A 15,911-nucleotide genomic window follows, 5' to 3' on the forward strand; every position below is an offset into this window, starting at 1 on the left:
CTTTAATTTGGAATCTCTGCTACATACATATATATGGGGAGGTACTAGCTCCAACTCGATTTTACAGTGAAAACTGCAGGAACTTCAGAACTGCACAAAGAAACAGACTGAGAAACCTGAGTATGTGTTTCCCCTACAACCATTTCCCTTTGTGCTAGTTGAATGAAACTCTCCCCATATGCTCATTTCTGAGAGATAAGTGTGTGTGAAAGCCTTCCTTCTCCTAACTTGTTGGGAACACAAAGTTTCTTTTCAGTAGTAAATTGCCATACATACATATACATGGGGAGGTACAAGATCCAAACATTTTTTACAGTGAAACTGCAGGAACTTCAATAGGCAGTAGGAAACAGACTGAGAAACCAGAGAAACAGATTCTCCTGCAACTCGTTCCCTTTGTGCAAGTTGAACCAACGTCTCTCCACATGCTCATTTCTGAGAGATTGGTGCGAGTGAAAGCCGTCCTTCACCTAGCTTCTTGGGAACACAATGTTTCTTTTCAGTTGGAAAAGGCACTACATACATATATATGGGGAGTTACTAGTTCCAACTCGATTTACAGTGATAACTGCAGGAACTTCAAACCTGCACTAGGAAAAAGACTGAGAAAAGAGAGTAAGTGTTTCACTGCAAAAATATCCCTTTGTGCTACTTGAATGAACGTCTCTCCACACGCACATTTCTGATAGATTATTGTGAGTGAAACCCGTCCTTCACCTAGCTTGTTGGGAACACATAGTTTCTTTTCAGTTGGAAACTGCACTACATACATATATATGGGTAGGTACTAGCTCCAACTCGGTTTTACATTGAAAACTGCAGGAACTTCAAATGGCACTAGGAAACAGACTGAGAAACCAGAGTAAGTGTTTCTCCGGCATCCAGTTCCATTTGTTCTAGTTGAAAGAACTTCACTCCACATGCTCAGTTCTGAGAGATAAGTGTGTGTGAAAGCCGTACTTCACTTAGCTTGTTGGGAACACAAAGTTTCTTTTCATTTGGAAACTGCAATACATACATATATATGGATAGGAACTTGCTCCAACTCGTATTCATTGTGAAACCTGCAGGAACTTCAATCCTGCACAAGGAAACAAACTGAGAAAACAGAGTAAGTGTTTCTTTGCAAAAAGTTCCCCTTGTGCTAGTTGAATGAACATATCTCCACATGCTCATTTCTTATAGATTAGTGTGAGTTGAAACCGTCCTTCAACTAGCTTGTTGGAAAACAAAGTTTCTTTTAAGTTGGTAAATGCATTACATAAATGTATATAGGGAGAATCATGCTCCAAATCATATTTACAGTGAAAACTGCAGGAAATTCTAACCGGCACTAGGAAACACACTGAGAAAAAAGAGTAAGTGTTTCTCCTGCAACCCGTTCCCTTTCTGCTAGTTAAATGAATGTCTCTCCACATATTCAGTTCTAAGGGTTAAGTGTGTGTGAAAGTCCTGCTGCACAAAGCTTGATGGGTACAGAATGTTTTTATTCAGTTGGAATCTGCATTACATACATATATATGGGGAGGTACTAGCTCCTACTCGTGTGTACTGTGAAAACTGCAGGAACTTCAAACCGGCAGTAGGAAAAAGACTGAGAAAAAATAGTAAGTGTTTCTCCTGCAACAAGTTCCCTTTCTGCTAGTTGAAAGAACGTCTCTCCAAATGCTCAGTTTTGAGACATATGTGTCCGTGAAAGCCGTCCTTCTCCTAGCTTGTTGGGAACACAAAGTTCCTCTTCACGTGGAAAGTGCAATACATTCATATATATGGGGACGTACAATAGCCAACTCGGTTTGATAGTGAAAACTGCAGGAATTTCAAACCGGCACTTGGAAAGAGAATGAGAAACCAGAGTTAGTGTTTCTCCTGCAAACTGTTCCCCTTGTGCTGGTTGAACGAAGGTCTCTACACATATTCTGTTCTGAGAGATAAGTGTGTGTGATAGCCGTCCTTAACCTAGCTTGTTGGGAACACAAAGTTTCTTTTCAGTTGCAAACTACAATCCATACATATATATGGGGAGGTAGTTGCTCCAACTCGGTTTTACAGTGAAAACTGCAGAAAATTCAAACCAGCATTAGGAAACACACTAAGAAACCAGAGTAAAATGTTCTCCTGTAACCCGTTCCCTTTGTGCAAGTTGAACGAACGTCTTCCCTCATGCGCATTCCTGAGAGATAAATATGTGTGAAATCAGTTCTTCACCTAGCTTTTGGGGAACACCAAGTTTCTTTTCATTTGGAAACTGCGCTACATAAATATATATGGGGAGGTACTAGTCCCACCTCGATTTTACAGTGAAAACTGAAGGAACTTTAGACCAGCACTAGGAAACTGAATGAGAAACATGTGTAAGTGTTTCTCCTGGAACCCTTTCCATTTGTGCTAGTTGTACGAAAGTCTCTCCACATGCTCAGTCCTGAGAAATAAGTGTGTGTGAATGCCGGGCTTCACCAAGCTTTTTGGGAACACAAAGTTTCTTTCAGTTCGAAACTGCACTACATAAATACATATGGGGAGGCATAAGCTCCAACTCGTTTATACAGTGTAAAATGCAGGAACTTCAAACCGACACTAGGAAACAGACTGAGAAACGAGAGTAAGGGTTTCTCCTGCATCCTGGTCCCTTTGTGCTATTTGAATGAATGTCTCCCTTCATGCGCATTACTGAGTGATAAATATGTGTGAAATTAGAACTTCAAATAGCTTTTGTGGAACACCAAGTTTCTTTAATTTGGAATCTCTGCTACATACATATATATGGGGAGGTACTAGCTCCAACTCGATTTTACAGTGAAAACTGCAGGAACTTCAGAACTGCACAAAGAAACAGACTGAGAAACCTGAGTATGTGTTTCCCCTACAACCATTTCCCTTTGTGCTAGTTGAATGAAACTCTCCCCATATGCTCATTTCTGAGAGATAAGTGTGTGTGAAAGCCTTCCTTCTCCTAACTTGTTGGGAACACAAAGTTTCTTTTCAGTAGTAAATTGCCATACATACATATACATGGGGAGGTACAAGATCCAAACATTTTTTACAGTGAAACTGCAGGAACTTCAATAGGCAGTAGGAAACAGACTGAGAAACCAGAGAAACAGATTCTCCTGCAACTCGTTCCCTTTGTGCAAGTTGAACCAACGTCTCTCCACATGCTCATTTCTGAGAGATTGGTGCGAGTGAAAGCCGTCCTTCACCTAGCTTCTTGGGAACACAATGTTTCTTTTCAGTTGGAAAAGGCACTACATACATATATATGGGGAGTTACTAGTTCCAACTCGATTTACAGTGATAACTGCAGGAACTTCAAACCTGCACTAGGAAAAAGACTGAGAAAAGAGAGTAAGTGTTTCACTGCAAAAATATCCCTTTGTGCTACTTGAATGAACGTCTCTCCACACGCACATTTCTGATAGATTATTGTGAGTGAAACCCGTCCTTCACCTAGCTTGTTGGGAACACATAGTTTCTTTTCAGTTGGAAACTGCACTACATACATATATATGGGTAGGTACTAGCTCCAACTCGGTTTTACATTGAAAACTGCAGGAACTTCAAATGGCACTAGGAAACAGACTGAGAAACCAGAGTAAGTGTTTCTCCGGCATCCAGTTCCATTTGTTCTAGTTGAAAGAACTTCACTCCACATGCTCAGTTCTGAGAGATAAGTGTGTGTGAAAGCCGTACTTCACTTAGCTTGTTGGGAACACAAAGTTTCTTTTCATTTGGAAACTGCAATACATACATATATATGGATAGGAACTTGCTCCAACTCGTATTCATTGTGAAACCTGCAGGAACTTCAATCCTGCACAAGGAAACAAACTGAGAAAACAGAGTAAGTGTTTCTTTGCAAAAAGTTCCCCTTGTGCTAGTTGAATGAACATATCTCCACATGCTCATTTCTTATAGATTAGTGTGAGTTGAAACCGTCCTTCAACTAGCTTGTTGGAAAACAAAGTTTCTTTTAAGTTGGTAAATGCATTACATAAATGTATATAGGGAGAATCATGCTCCAAATCATATTTACAGTGAAAACTGCAGGAAATTCTAACCGGCACTAGGAAACACACTGAGAAAAAAGAGTAAGTGTTTCTCCTGCAACCCGTTCCCTTTCTGCTAGTTAAATGAATGTCTCTCCACATATTCAGTTCTAAGGGTTAAGTGTGTGTGAAAGTCCTGCTGCACAAAGCTTGATGGGTACAGAATGTTTTTATTCAGTTGGAATCTGCATTACATACATATATATGGGGAGGTACTAGCTCCTACTCGTGTGTACTGTGAAAACTGCAGGAACTTCAAACCGGCAGTAGGAAAAAGACTGAGAAAAAATAGTAAGTGTTTCTCCTGCAACAAGTTCCCTTTCTGCTAGTTGAAAGAACGTCTCTCCAAATGCTCAGTTTTGAGACATATGTGTCCGTGAAAGCCGTCCTTCTCCTAGCTTGTTGGGAACACAAAGTTCCTCTTCACGTGGAAAGTGCAATACATTCATATATATGGGGACGTACAATAGCCAACTCGGTTTGATAGTGAAAACTGCAGGAATTTCAAACCGGCACTTGGAAAGAGAATGAGAAACCAGAGTTAGTGTTTCTCCTGCAAACTGTTCCCCTTGTGCTGGTTGAACGAAGGTCTCTACACATATTCTGTTCTGAGAGATAAGTGTGTGTGATAGCCGTCCTTAACCTAGCTTGTTGGGAACACAAAGTTTCTTTTCAGTTGCAAACTACAATCCATACATATATATGGGGAGGTAGTTGCTCCAACTCGGTTTTACAGTGAAAACTGCAGAAAATTCAAACCAGCATTAGGAAACACACTAAGAAACCAGAGTAAAATGTTCTCCTGTAACCCGTTCCCTTTGTGCAAGTTGAACGAACGTCTTCCCTCATGCGCATTCCTGAGAGATAAATATGTGTGAAATCAGTTCTTCACCTAGCTTTTGGGGAACACCAAGTTTCTTTTCATTTGGAAACTGCGCTACATAAATATATATGGGGAGGTACTAGTCCCACCTCGATTTTACAGTGAAAACTGAAGGAACTTTAGACCAGCACTAGGAAACTGAATGAGAAACATGTGTAAGTGTTTCTCCTGGAACCCTTTCCATTTGTGCTAGTTGTACGAAAGTCTCTCCACATGCTCAGTCCTGAGAAATAAGTGTGTGTGAATGCCGGGCTTCACCAAGCTTTTTGGGAACACAAAGTTTCTTTCAGTTCGAAACTGCACTACATAAATACATATGGGGAGGCATAAGCTCCAACTCGTTTATACAGTGTAAAATGCAGGAACTTCAAACCGACACTAGGAAACAGACTGAGAAACGAGAGTAAGGGTTTCTCCTGCATCCTGGTCCCTTTGTGCTATTTGAATGAATGTCTCCCTTCATGCGCATTACTGAGTGATAAATATGTGTGAAATTAGAACTTCAAATAGCTTTTGTGGAACACCAAGTTTCTTTAATTTGGAATCTCTGCTACATACATATATATGGGGAGGTACTAGCTCCAACTCGATTTTACAGTGAAAACTGCAGGAACTTCAGAACTGCACAAAGAAACAGACTGAGAAACCTGAGTATGTGTTTCCCCTACAACCATTTCCCTTTGTGCTAGTTGAATGAAACTCTCCCCATATGCTCATTTCTGAGAGATAAGTGTGTGTGAAAGCCTTCCTTCTCCTAACTTGTTGGGAACACAAAGTTTCTTTTCAGTAGTAAATTGCCATACATACATATACATGGGGAGGTACAAGATCCAAACATTTTTTACAGTGAAACTGCAGGAACTTCAATAGGCAGTAGGAAACAGACTGAGAAACCAGAGAAACAGATTCTCCTGCAACTCGTTCCCTTTGTGCAAGTTGAACCAACGTCTCTCCACATGCTCATTTCTGAGAGATTGGTGCGAGTGAAAGCCGTCCTTCACCTAGCTTCTTGGGAACACAATGTTTCTTTTCAGTTGGAAAAGGCACTACATACATATATATGGGGAGTTACTAGTTCCAACTCGATTTACAGTGATAACTGCAGGAACTTCAAACCTGCACTAGGAAAAAGACTGAGAAAAGAGAGTAAGTGTTTCACTGCAAAAATATCCCTTTGTGCTACTTGAATGAACGTCTCTCCACACGCACATTTCTGATAGATTATTGTGAGTGAAACCCGTCCTTCACCTAGCTTGTTGGGAACACATAGTTTCTTTTCAGTTGGAAACTGCACTACATACATATATATGGGTAGGTACTAGCTCCAACTCGGTTTTACATTGAAAACTGCAGGAACTTCAAATGGCACTAGGAAACAGACTGAGAAACCAGAGTAAGTGTTTCTCCGGCATCCAGTTCCATTTGTTCTAGTTGAAAGAACTTCACTCCACATGCTCAGTTCTGAGAGATAAGTGTGTGTGAAAGCCGTACTTCACTTAGCTTGTTGGGAACACAAAGTTTCTTTTCATTTGGAAACTGCAATACATACATATATATGGATAGGAACTTGCTCCAACTCGTATTCATTGTGAAACCTGCAGGAACTTCAATCCTGCACAAGGAAACAAACTGAGAAAACAGAGTAAGTGTTTCTTTGCAAAAAGTTCCCCTTGTGCTAGTTGAATGAACATATCTCCACATGCTCATTTCTTATAGATTAGTGTGAGTTGAAACCGTCCTTCAACTAGCTTGTTGGAAAACAAAGTTTCTTTTAAGTTGGTAAATGCATTACATAAATGTATATAGGGAGAATCATGCTCCAAATCATATTTACAGTGAAAACTGCAGGAAATTCTAACCGGCACTAGGAAACACACTGAGAAAAAAGAGTAAGTGTTTCTCCTGCAACCCGTTCCCTTTCTGCTAGTTAAATGAATGTCTCTCCACATATTCAGTTCTAAGGGTTAAGTGTGTGTGAAAGTCCTGCTGCACAAAGCTTGATGGGTACAGAATGTTTTTATTCAGTTGGAATCTGCATTACATACATATATATGGGGAGGTACTAGCTCCTACTCGTGTGTACTGTGAAAACTGCAGGAACTTCAAACCGGCAGTAGGAAAAAGACTGAGAAAAAATAGTAAGTGTTTCTCCTGCAACAAGTTCCCTTTCTGCTAGTTGAAAGAACGTCTCTCCAAATGCTCAGTTTTGAGACATATGTGTCCGTGAAAGCCGTCCTTCTCCTAGCTTGTTGGGAACACAAAGTTCCTCTTCACGTGGAAAGTGCAATACATTCATATATATGGGGACGTACAATAGCCAACTCGGTTTGATAGTGAAAACTGCAGGAATTTCAAACCGGCACTTGGAAAGAGAATGAGAAACCAGAGTTAGTGTTTCTCCTGCAAACTGTTCCCCTTGTGCTGGTTGAACGAAGGTCTCTACACATATTCTGTTCTGAGAGATAAGTGTGTGTGATAGCCGTCCTTAACCTAGCTTGTTGGGAACACAAAGTTTCTTTTCAGTTGCAAACTACAATCCATACATATATATGGGGAGGTAGTTGCTCCAACTCGGTTTTACAGTGAAAACTGCAGAAAATTCAAACCAGCATTAGGAAACACACTAAGAAACCAGAGTAAAATGTTCTCCTGTAACCCGTTCCCTTTGTGCAAGTTGAACGAACGTCTTCCCTCATGCGCATTCCTGAGAGATAAATATGTGTGAAATCAGTTCTTCACCTAGCTTTTGGGGAACACCAAGTTTCTTTTCATTTGGAAACTGCGCTACATAAATATATATGGGGAGGTACTAGTCCCACCTCGATTTTACAGTGAAAACTGAAGGAACTTTAGACCAGCACTAGGAAACTGAATGAGAAACATGTGTAAGTGTTTCTCCTGGAACCCTTTCCATTTGTGCTAGTTGTACGAAAGTCTCTCCACATGCTCAGTCCTGAGAAATAAGTGTGTGTGAATGCCGGGCTTCACCAAGCTTTTTGGGAACACAAAGTTTCTTTCAGTTCGAAACTGCACTACATAAATACATATGGGGAGGCATAAGCTCCAACTCGTTTATACAGTGTAAAATGCAGGAACTTCAAACCGACACTAGGAAACAGACTGAGAAACGAGAGTAAGGGTTTCTCCTGCATCCTGGTCCCTTTGTGCTATTTGAATGAATGTCTCCCTTCATGCGCATTACTGAGTGATAAATATGTGTGAAATTAGAACTTCAAATAGCTTTTGTGGAACACCAAGTTTCTTTAATTTGGAATCTCTGCTACATACATATATATGGGGAGGTACTAGCTCCAACTCGATTTTACAGTGAAAACTGCAGGAACTTCAGAACTGCACAAAGAAACAGACTGAGAAACCTGAGTATGTGTTTCCCCTACAACCATTTCCCTTTGTGCTAGTTGAATGAAACTCTCCCCATATGCTCATTTCTGAGAGATAAGTGTGTGTGAAAGCCTTCCTTCTCCTAACTTGTTGGGAACACAAAGTTTCTTTTCAGTAGTAAATTGCCATACATACATATACATGGGGAGGTACAAGATCCAAACATTTTTTACAGTGAAACTGCAGGAACTTCAATAGGCAGTAGGAAACAGACTGAGAAACCAGAGAAACAGATTCTCCTGCAACTCGTTCCCTTTGTGCAAGTTGAACCAACGTCTCTCCACATGCTCATTTCTGAGAGATTGGTGCGAGTGAAAGCCGTCCTTCACCTAGCTTCTTGGGAACACAATGTTTCTTTTCAGTTGGAAAAGGCACTACATACATATATATGGGGAGTTACTAGTTCCAACTCGATTTACAGTGATAACTGCAGGAACTTCAAACCTGCACTAGGAAAAAGACTGAGAAAAGAGAGTAAGTGTTTCACTGCAAAAATATCCCTTTGTGCTACTTGAATGAACGTCTCTCCACACGCACATTTCTGATAGATTATTGTGAGTGAAACCCGTCCTTCACCTAGCTTGTTGGGAACACATAGTTTCTTTTCAGTTGGAAACTGCACTACATACATATATATGGGTAGGTACTAGCTCCAACTCGGTTTTACATTGAAAACTGCAGGAACTTCAAATGGCACTAGGAAACAGACTGAGAAACCAGAGTAAGTGTTTCTCCGGCATCCAGTTCCATTTGTTCTAGTTGAAAGAACTTCACTCCACATGCTCAGTTCTGAGAGATAAGTGTGTGTGAAAGCCGTACTTCACTTAGCTTGTTGGGAACACAAAGTTTCTTTTCATTTGGAAACTGCAATACATACATATATATGGATAGGAACTTGCTCCAACTCGTATTCATTGTGAAACCTGCAGGAACTTCAATCCTGCACAAGGAAACAAACTGAGAAAACAGAGTAAGTGTTTCTTTGCAAAAAGTTCCCCTTGTGCTAGTTGAATGAACATATCTCCACATGCTCATTTCTTATAGATTAGTGTGAGTTGAAACCGTCCTTCAACTAGCTTGTTGGAAAACAAAGTTTCTTTTAAGTTGGTAAATGCATTACATAAATGTATATAGGGAGAATCATGCTCCAAATCATATTTACAGTGAAAACTGCAGGAAATTCTAACCGGCACTAGGAAACACACTGAGAAAAAAGAGTAAGTGTTTCTCCTGCAACCCGTTCCCTTTCTGCTAGTTAAATGAATGTCTCTCCACATATTCAGTTCTAAGGGTTAAGTGTGTGTGAAAGTCCTGCTGCACAAAGCTTGATGGGTACAGAATGTTTTTATTCAGTTGGAATCTGCATTACATACATATATATGGGGAGGTACTAGCTCCTACTCGTGTGTACTGTGAAAACTGCAGGAACTTCAAACCGGCAGTAGGAAAAAGACTGAGAAAAAATAGTAAGTGTTTCTCCTGCAACAAGTTCCCTTTCTGCTAGTTGAAAGAACGTCTCTCCAAATGCTCAGTTTTGAGACATATGTGTCCGTGAAAGCCGTCCTTCTCCTAGCTTGTTGGGAACACAAAGTTCCTCTTCACGTGGAAAGTGCAATACATTCATATATATGGGGACGTACAATAGCCAACTCGGTTTGATAGTGAAAACTGCAGGAATTTCAAACCGGCACTTGGAAAGAGAATGAGAAACCAGAGTTAGTGTTTCTCCTGCAAACTGTTCCCCTTGTGCTGGTTGAACGAAGGTCTCTACACATATTCTGTTCTGAGAGATAAGTGTGTGTGATAGCCGTCCTTAACCTAGCTTGTTGGGAACACAAAGTTTCTTTTCAGTTGCAAACTACAATCCATACATATATATGGGGAGGTAGTTGCTCCAACTCGGTTTTACAGTGAAAACTGCAGAAAATTCAAACCAGCATTAGGAAACACACTAAGAAACCAGAGTAAAATGTTCTCCTGTAACCCGTTCCCTTTGTGCAAGTTGAACGAACGTCTTCCCTCATGCGCATTCCTGAGAGATAAATATGTGTGAAATCAGTTCTTCACCTAGCTTTTGGGGAACACCAAGTTTCTTTTCATTTGGAAACTGCGCTACATAAATATATATGGGGAGGTACTAGTCCCACCTCGATTTTACAGTGAAAACTGAAGGAACTTTAGACCAGCACTAGAAAACTGAATGAGAAACATGTGTAAGTGTTTCTCCTGGAACCCTTTCCATTTGTGCTAGTTGTACGAAAGTCTCTCCACATGCTCAGTCCTGAGAAATAAGTGTGTGTGAATGCCGGGCTTCACCAAGCTTTTTGGGAACACAAAGTTTCTTTCAGTTCGAAACTGCACTACATAAATACATATGGGGAGGCATAAGCTCCAACTCGTTTATACAGTGTAAAATGCAGGAACTTCAAACCGACACTAGGAAACAGACTGAGAAACGAGAGTAAGGGTTTCTCCTGCATCCTGGTCCCTTTGTGCTATTTGAATGAATGTCTCCCTTCATGCGCATTACTGAGTGATAAATATGTGTGAAATTAGAACTTCAAATAGCTTTTGTGGAACACCAAGTTTCTTTAATTTGGAATCTCTGCTACATACATATATATGGGGAGGTACTAGCTCCAACTCGATTTTACAGTGAAAACTGCAGGAACTTCAGAACTGCACAAAGAAACAGACTGAGAAACCTGAGTATGTGTTTCCCCTACAACCATTTCCCTTTGTGCTAGTTGAATGAAACTCTCCCCATATGCTCATTTCTGAGAGATAAGTGTGTGTGAAAGCCTTCCTTCTCCTAACTTGTTGGGAACACAAAGTTTCTTTTCAGTAGTAAATTGCCATACATACATATACATGGGGAGGTACAAGATCCAAACATTTTTTACAGTGAAACTGCAGGAACTTCAATAGGCAGTAGGAAACAGACTGAGAAACCAGAGAAACAGATTCTCCTGCAACTCGTTCCCTTTGTGCAAGTTGAACCAACGTCTCTCCACATGCTCATTTCTGAGAGATTGGTGCAAGTGAAAGCCGTCCTTCACCTAGCTTCTTGGGAACACAATGTTTCTTTTCAGTTGGAAAAGGCACTACATACATATATATGGGGAGTTACTAGTTCCAACTCGATTTACAGTGATAACTGCAGGAACTTCAAACCTGCACTAGGAAAAAGACTGAGAAAAGAGAGTAAGTGTTTCACTGCAAAAATATCCCTTTGTGCTACTTGAATGAACGTCTCTCCACACGCACATTTCTGATAGATTATTGTGAGTGAAACCCGTCCTTCACCTAGCTTGTTGGGAACACATAGTTTCTTTTCAGTTGGAAACTGCAGTACATAAATATATATGGGGAGAATCATGCTCCAAATCACATTTACAGTGAAAACTGCTGGATCTTCAAACTGGCACTAGGAAACACACTGAGAAACAAGAGTAAGTATTTCCAATGCAACCCGTTCCCTTTGTGCTAGTTAAAAGAAAGTCTCTCCACATGTTCAGTTCTGAGATTTAAATGTGTTTGAAAGCCATGCTGCACAAAGCTTGATGGATACAAAATGTTTCTATTCAATAGGAATCTGCATTACATACATATATATGGGGAGGTACTAGCTCCAACTCGGATTTACTGTGAAAACTGCAGGAACATCAAACCGGCAATAGGAAACAGAATGAGAAAAAGTAGTAAGTGTTTTTCTTTCAACAAGTTCCATTTCTACTAGGTGAAATAAATTCTCTCCACATGCTCAGTTGTGAGACATAAGTGTTCGTGAAAGCCGTTCTTCTCCTATCTTGTAGGGAACACAAAGTTTCTTTTCACTTGGAAATTGCAATACATACATATATATGGGGACGTAGTAGTTCCAACTCGGTTTGACAGTGAAAACTGCAGGAACATCAAACAGGCACTAGGAAAGAGATTCTCCAGCAAAACGATCTTTTGTGCTCAATGAACGAACGTCTCTCCACATGCTCAGTTCTTAGAGATAAGTGAGTGTGAAAGCCGTCTTTCACCTAGCTTGTTGGGAAAACAAAGATTTTTCTCAGTTGCAAAGTACAATCCATACATATATATGTGGAGGTACTTGCTTAAACTCGGTTTTACAGTGAAAACTGCAGGAACTTCAAACCGGCACTACGAAACAGACTGAGAAACCACAGTAAAAGATTCCCCTGCAAACCTTTCTTTTGTGCTTGATTAAGGAAATTCTCTTCACATGCTCAGATTTGAGAGATAAGTGTGTGTGAAAGCCGTCTTTCAAATAGCTTGTTGGGAAAACAAAGTTTCTTTCAGTTGGCAACTACACTCCATACATATATTTGGGGAGTTACTTGCTCCAATTCGGAATTAGAGTGAAAAATACAGAAATTTCAAACAGGAACTAGGAAACAGACTGAGAAACCAGAGTAAAAGTTTCCCTGCAAACCTTTCCCTTTGTGCTAGATGAACGAATGTCTCTCCACATGCACAGTTCTGAGAGATATGTGTGTGTGAAAGCCTTCCTTCACCTAGCTTTTTGGGAACACATAGATTCTTATAAGTTGCAAACTACATTTCATACAAATATATGGGGAGGTAATTGTTCCAACTCGGTTTTGCAGTGAAAACTGCAGAAACTTACAACTGGCACTAGAAAAAAGACTCAGAAACCAGAGTAAAAATTTCTCCTTTAATCCGTTCCCTTTGTGCTAGTTGAAGGAACGTCTCTCCACATGCTCAGTTCTGAGAGATATGTGTGTGTGAAAGCCTTCCTTCACCTAGCATTTTGGGAACACAAAGTTACTTTTCAGTTGCAAACTACACTCCATACATATATATGGGTATGTAGTTGCTCCAAAATATTTTTACTGTGAAAAATGCAGGAACATCTAACTGGAACTTGGAAACAGACTGAGAAACGATAGTAAAAACTTCTCCTGCAACACGATCTTTTGTGCTACATGAACGAAAGTCCACATGCTCAGTTCTGAGAGATAAGTGTGTGTGAAAGCCGTACTTCACCTCGCTTGTTGGAATAACAAAGTTTCTTTTCAGTTGGAAACTGCAATCCATACATATATATGGGGAGGTAAATGCTCCAACTCGTTTTTACAGTGAAAACTGCAGGAACTTCATACCCGTACTAGGAAACATACTGAGAAACCAGAGTAAAATTTTTTCATGAAACCCGTTCCCTTTGTGCTAGATGAAAGAAAGTCTCTCCACATGCTCAGTACTGAGAAATAAGTGTTTGTGAAATCTGTCCTTCATCAAGCCTGTTCGGAACACAAGGTTTCATTTCAGTTGCAAACTAAACTTCATAAATATATATGGGGAGTTACTTACCCCAACAAGGTTTTACAGTGAAAAAAGCAGGATCTTGAAACCGGCACTAGGAAATAGTATGAGTAACCAGAGTAAATGTTTTTCCTGCAAACAGTTCCATTTTTGCTAGATGAAAGAAAGTCTCTCCACATGCTCAGTTCTGAGAGATAAGTGTGTGTGAAAGCGGTCCTACAAATAGCTTGTTGGGAACACAAAGTTTCTTTCCAGTTGCAAACTACACTCCATACATATATAAGGGGAGGTACTTGCTCGAACTCGGTTTTACAGTGAAATCTGCAGGAACTTAAAACCGGCACTAGGAAACAGACTGAAAAACCAGAGTAAATGTTTCTGCTGTAACAATTTCCCTTTGTGCTATATGAACGAACGTCTCTCCATATGCCAAGTTCTGACAGATATGTGTGTGTGAAAGCCATACTACACCAAGATTGTTGGGAACACAAAGTTTCTTTTCAGTTGCCAGCTACAATCCATACTTATATATGGGTATGTACATGCTCCAACACATTTTTACAGTGAAAACTGCAGGAACTTCAAACAGGCACTAGGAAAGAGACTGAGAAACCAGGGTAAAAGTTCCTCCTGAAACCCGTTCACTTTGTGCTAGATGAACGAACGTCTCTCCACATGCTCATTTCTGAAAGTTAAGCGTGTGTGAAAGCCGTACTTCACCTAGCTTTTTGGGAACACATAGATTCTTTTCATTTGCAAACTACACTCCATACATATATAAGGGGATTTACTTACTCAAACTCGGTTTTACAGTGAAAACTGCAGGAACTTCCAACCGGCAGTAGGAAACAGACTGAGAAACAAGAGTAAAAGTTTTTTCTGCAAATCTTTCCCTTTGTGCTAGTTGAAGGAACTTACCCCACATGCCCAGTTCCTAGAGTTATGTGTGTGTGAAAGCAGTTCTTCACCTGGCTTGTTGGGAACACAAAGTTACTTTCCAGTTGCAAACTGCACTCCAAACATATACATGGGGAGGTACTTGCTCCAACTCGGTTTTACAGTGAAAACTGCAGGAACATCAAACCGGCACTAGGAAAAAATCTGAGAAACAAGTGTATAAGTTTCTCCAGCAATCCGTTCCTTTGTTCTAGTTGAACGAACATTTCTCCACATGCTCAGTTCACGAGATATGTGTGTGTGAAAGCCATCCTTCACCTAGCTTGTTGGGAACACAAAGATTATTTCAGTTGCAAACTACAATCCATATACATATATGGGGAAGTACTTGTTCCAACTCGGATTTACAGTGAAAAATTTAGGAACCTCAAACCGGCACTAGGAAACAGACTGAGAAACCAAAGTAAAAGTTTATCTTGCAACACGATATTTTGTGCTAGATTAACCAAAGTCTATCCACATACTCAGTTCTAACAGATAAGTGTGTGTGATAGCCGTACTTCACCTAGCTTGTTGGGAAAACAAAGACTCTTTTCATTTGCAAACTACACTCCAAACATATATATGGGGAGGTACTTGCTAAAACTCGATTTTACAGTGAAAACTGCAGGAAATTCAAACAGGCAGTAGGAAAAAGACTGAGTAAACAGTGTAAAATTTTTTCCTGAAACCTTTCCCCTTGTGCTAGATGAACAAACTTTTCTCCACATGTTCAGTTCTGGGAGATAAATGTGTGTGAAAGCCATCCTCCAACTAGCTTTTGGGAACAAATATTTCGTTCCAGTTGCAAAGTACACTCCTTATCTATATATGGGGATGTACTTGCTCCAACACGTTTTTACAGTGAAAATTGCAGGAACTTCAAACCGGCACTAGAAAACAGACTGAGAAACCAGAGTAAAAATTTCTCTTGCAACACTTCTTTTGTGCTAGATGAACGAACATCTTTCCACATGCTCATTTCGGAGAGATAAGTGTTTGTGAAAGCCGTCCTTCAACTAGCTTGTTGGGAACACAAAATTTCTTTCCATTTGCAAAGTACACTCCTTATCAATATATGTGGAAGTACTTGCTCCAACTCTTTTATACAGTGAAAATTGCAGGAACTTCAAACCAGTACTAGGAAACAGACTGAGAAACCAGAGTAAAAGTTTCTCCTGCCACTCGATCCCTTTGTGCTAGATGAAAGTATGTCTTCCCACATGCTCAGTTCACGAGATATGTGTGTGTGATAGCCGTCCTTAACCTAGCTTGTTGGGAACACAAAGTTTCTTTTCAGTTGCAAACTACAATCCATACATATATATGGGGAGGTAGTTGCTCCAACT

The sequence above is a fragment of the Camelus bactrianus genome, chromosome 16, assembly GCF_048773025.1.
Source record: "Camelus bactrianus isolate YW-2024 breed Bactrian camel chromosome 16, ASM4877302v1, whole genome shotgun sequence".
In the NCBI taxonomy this organism is placed as follows: Eukaryota; Metazoa; Chordata; class Mammalia; order Artiodactyla; family Camelidae; genus Camelus; species Camelus bactrianus.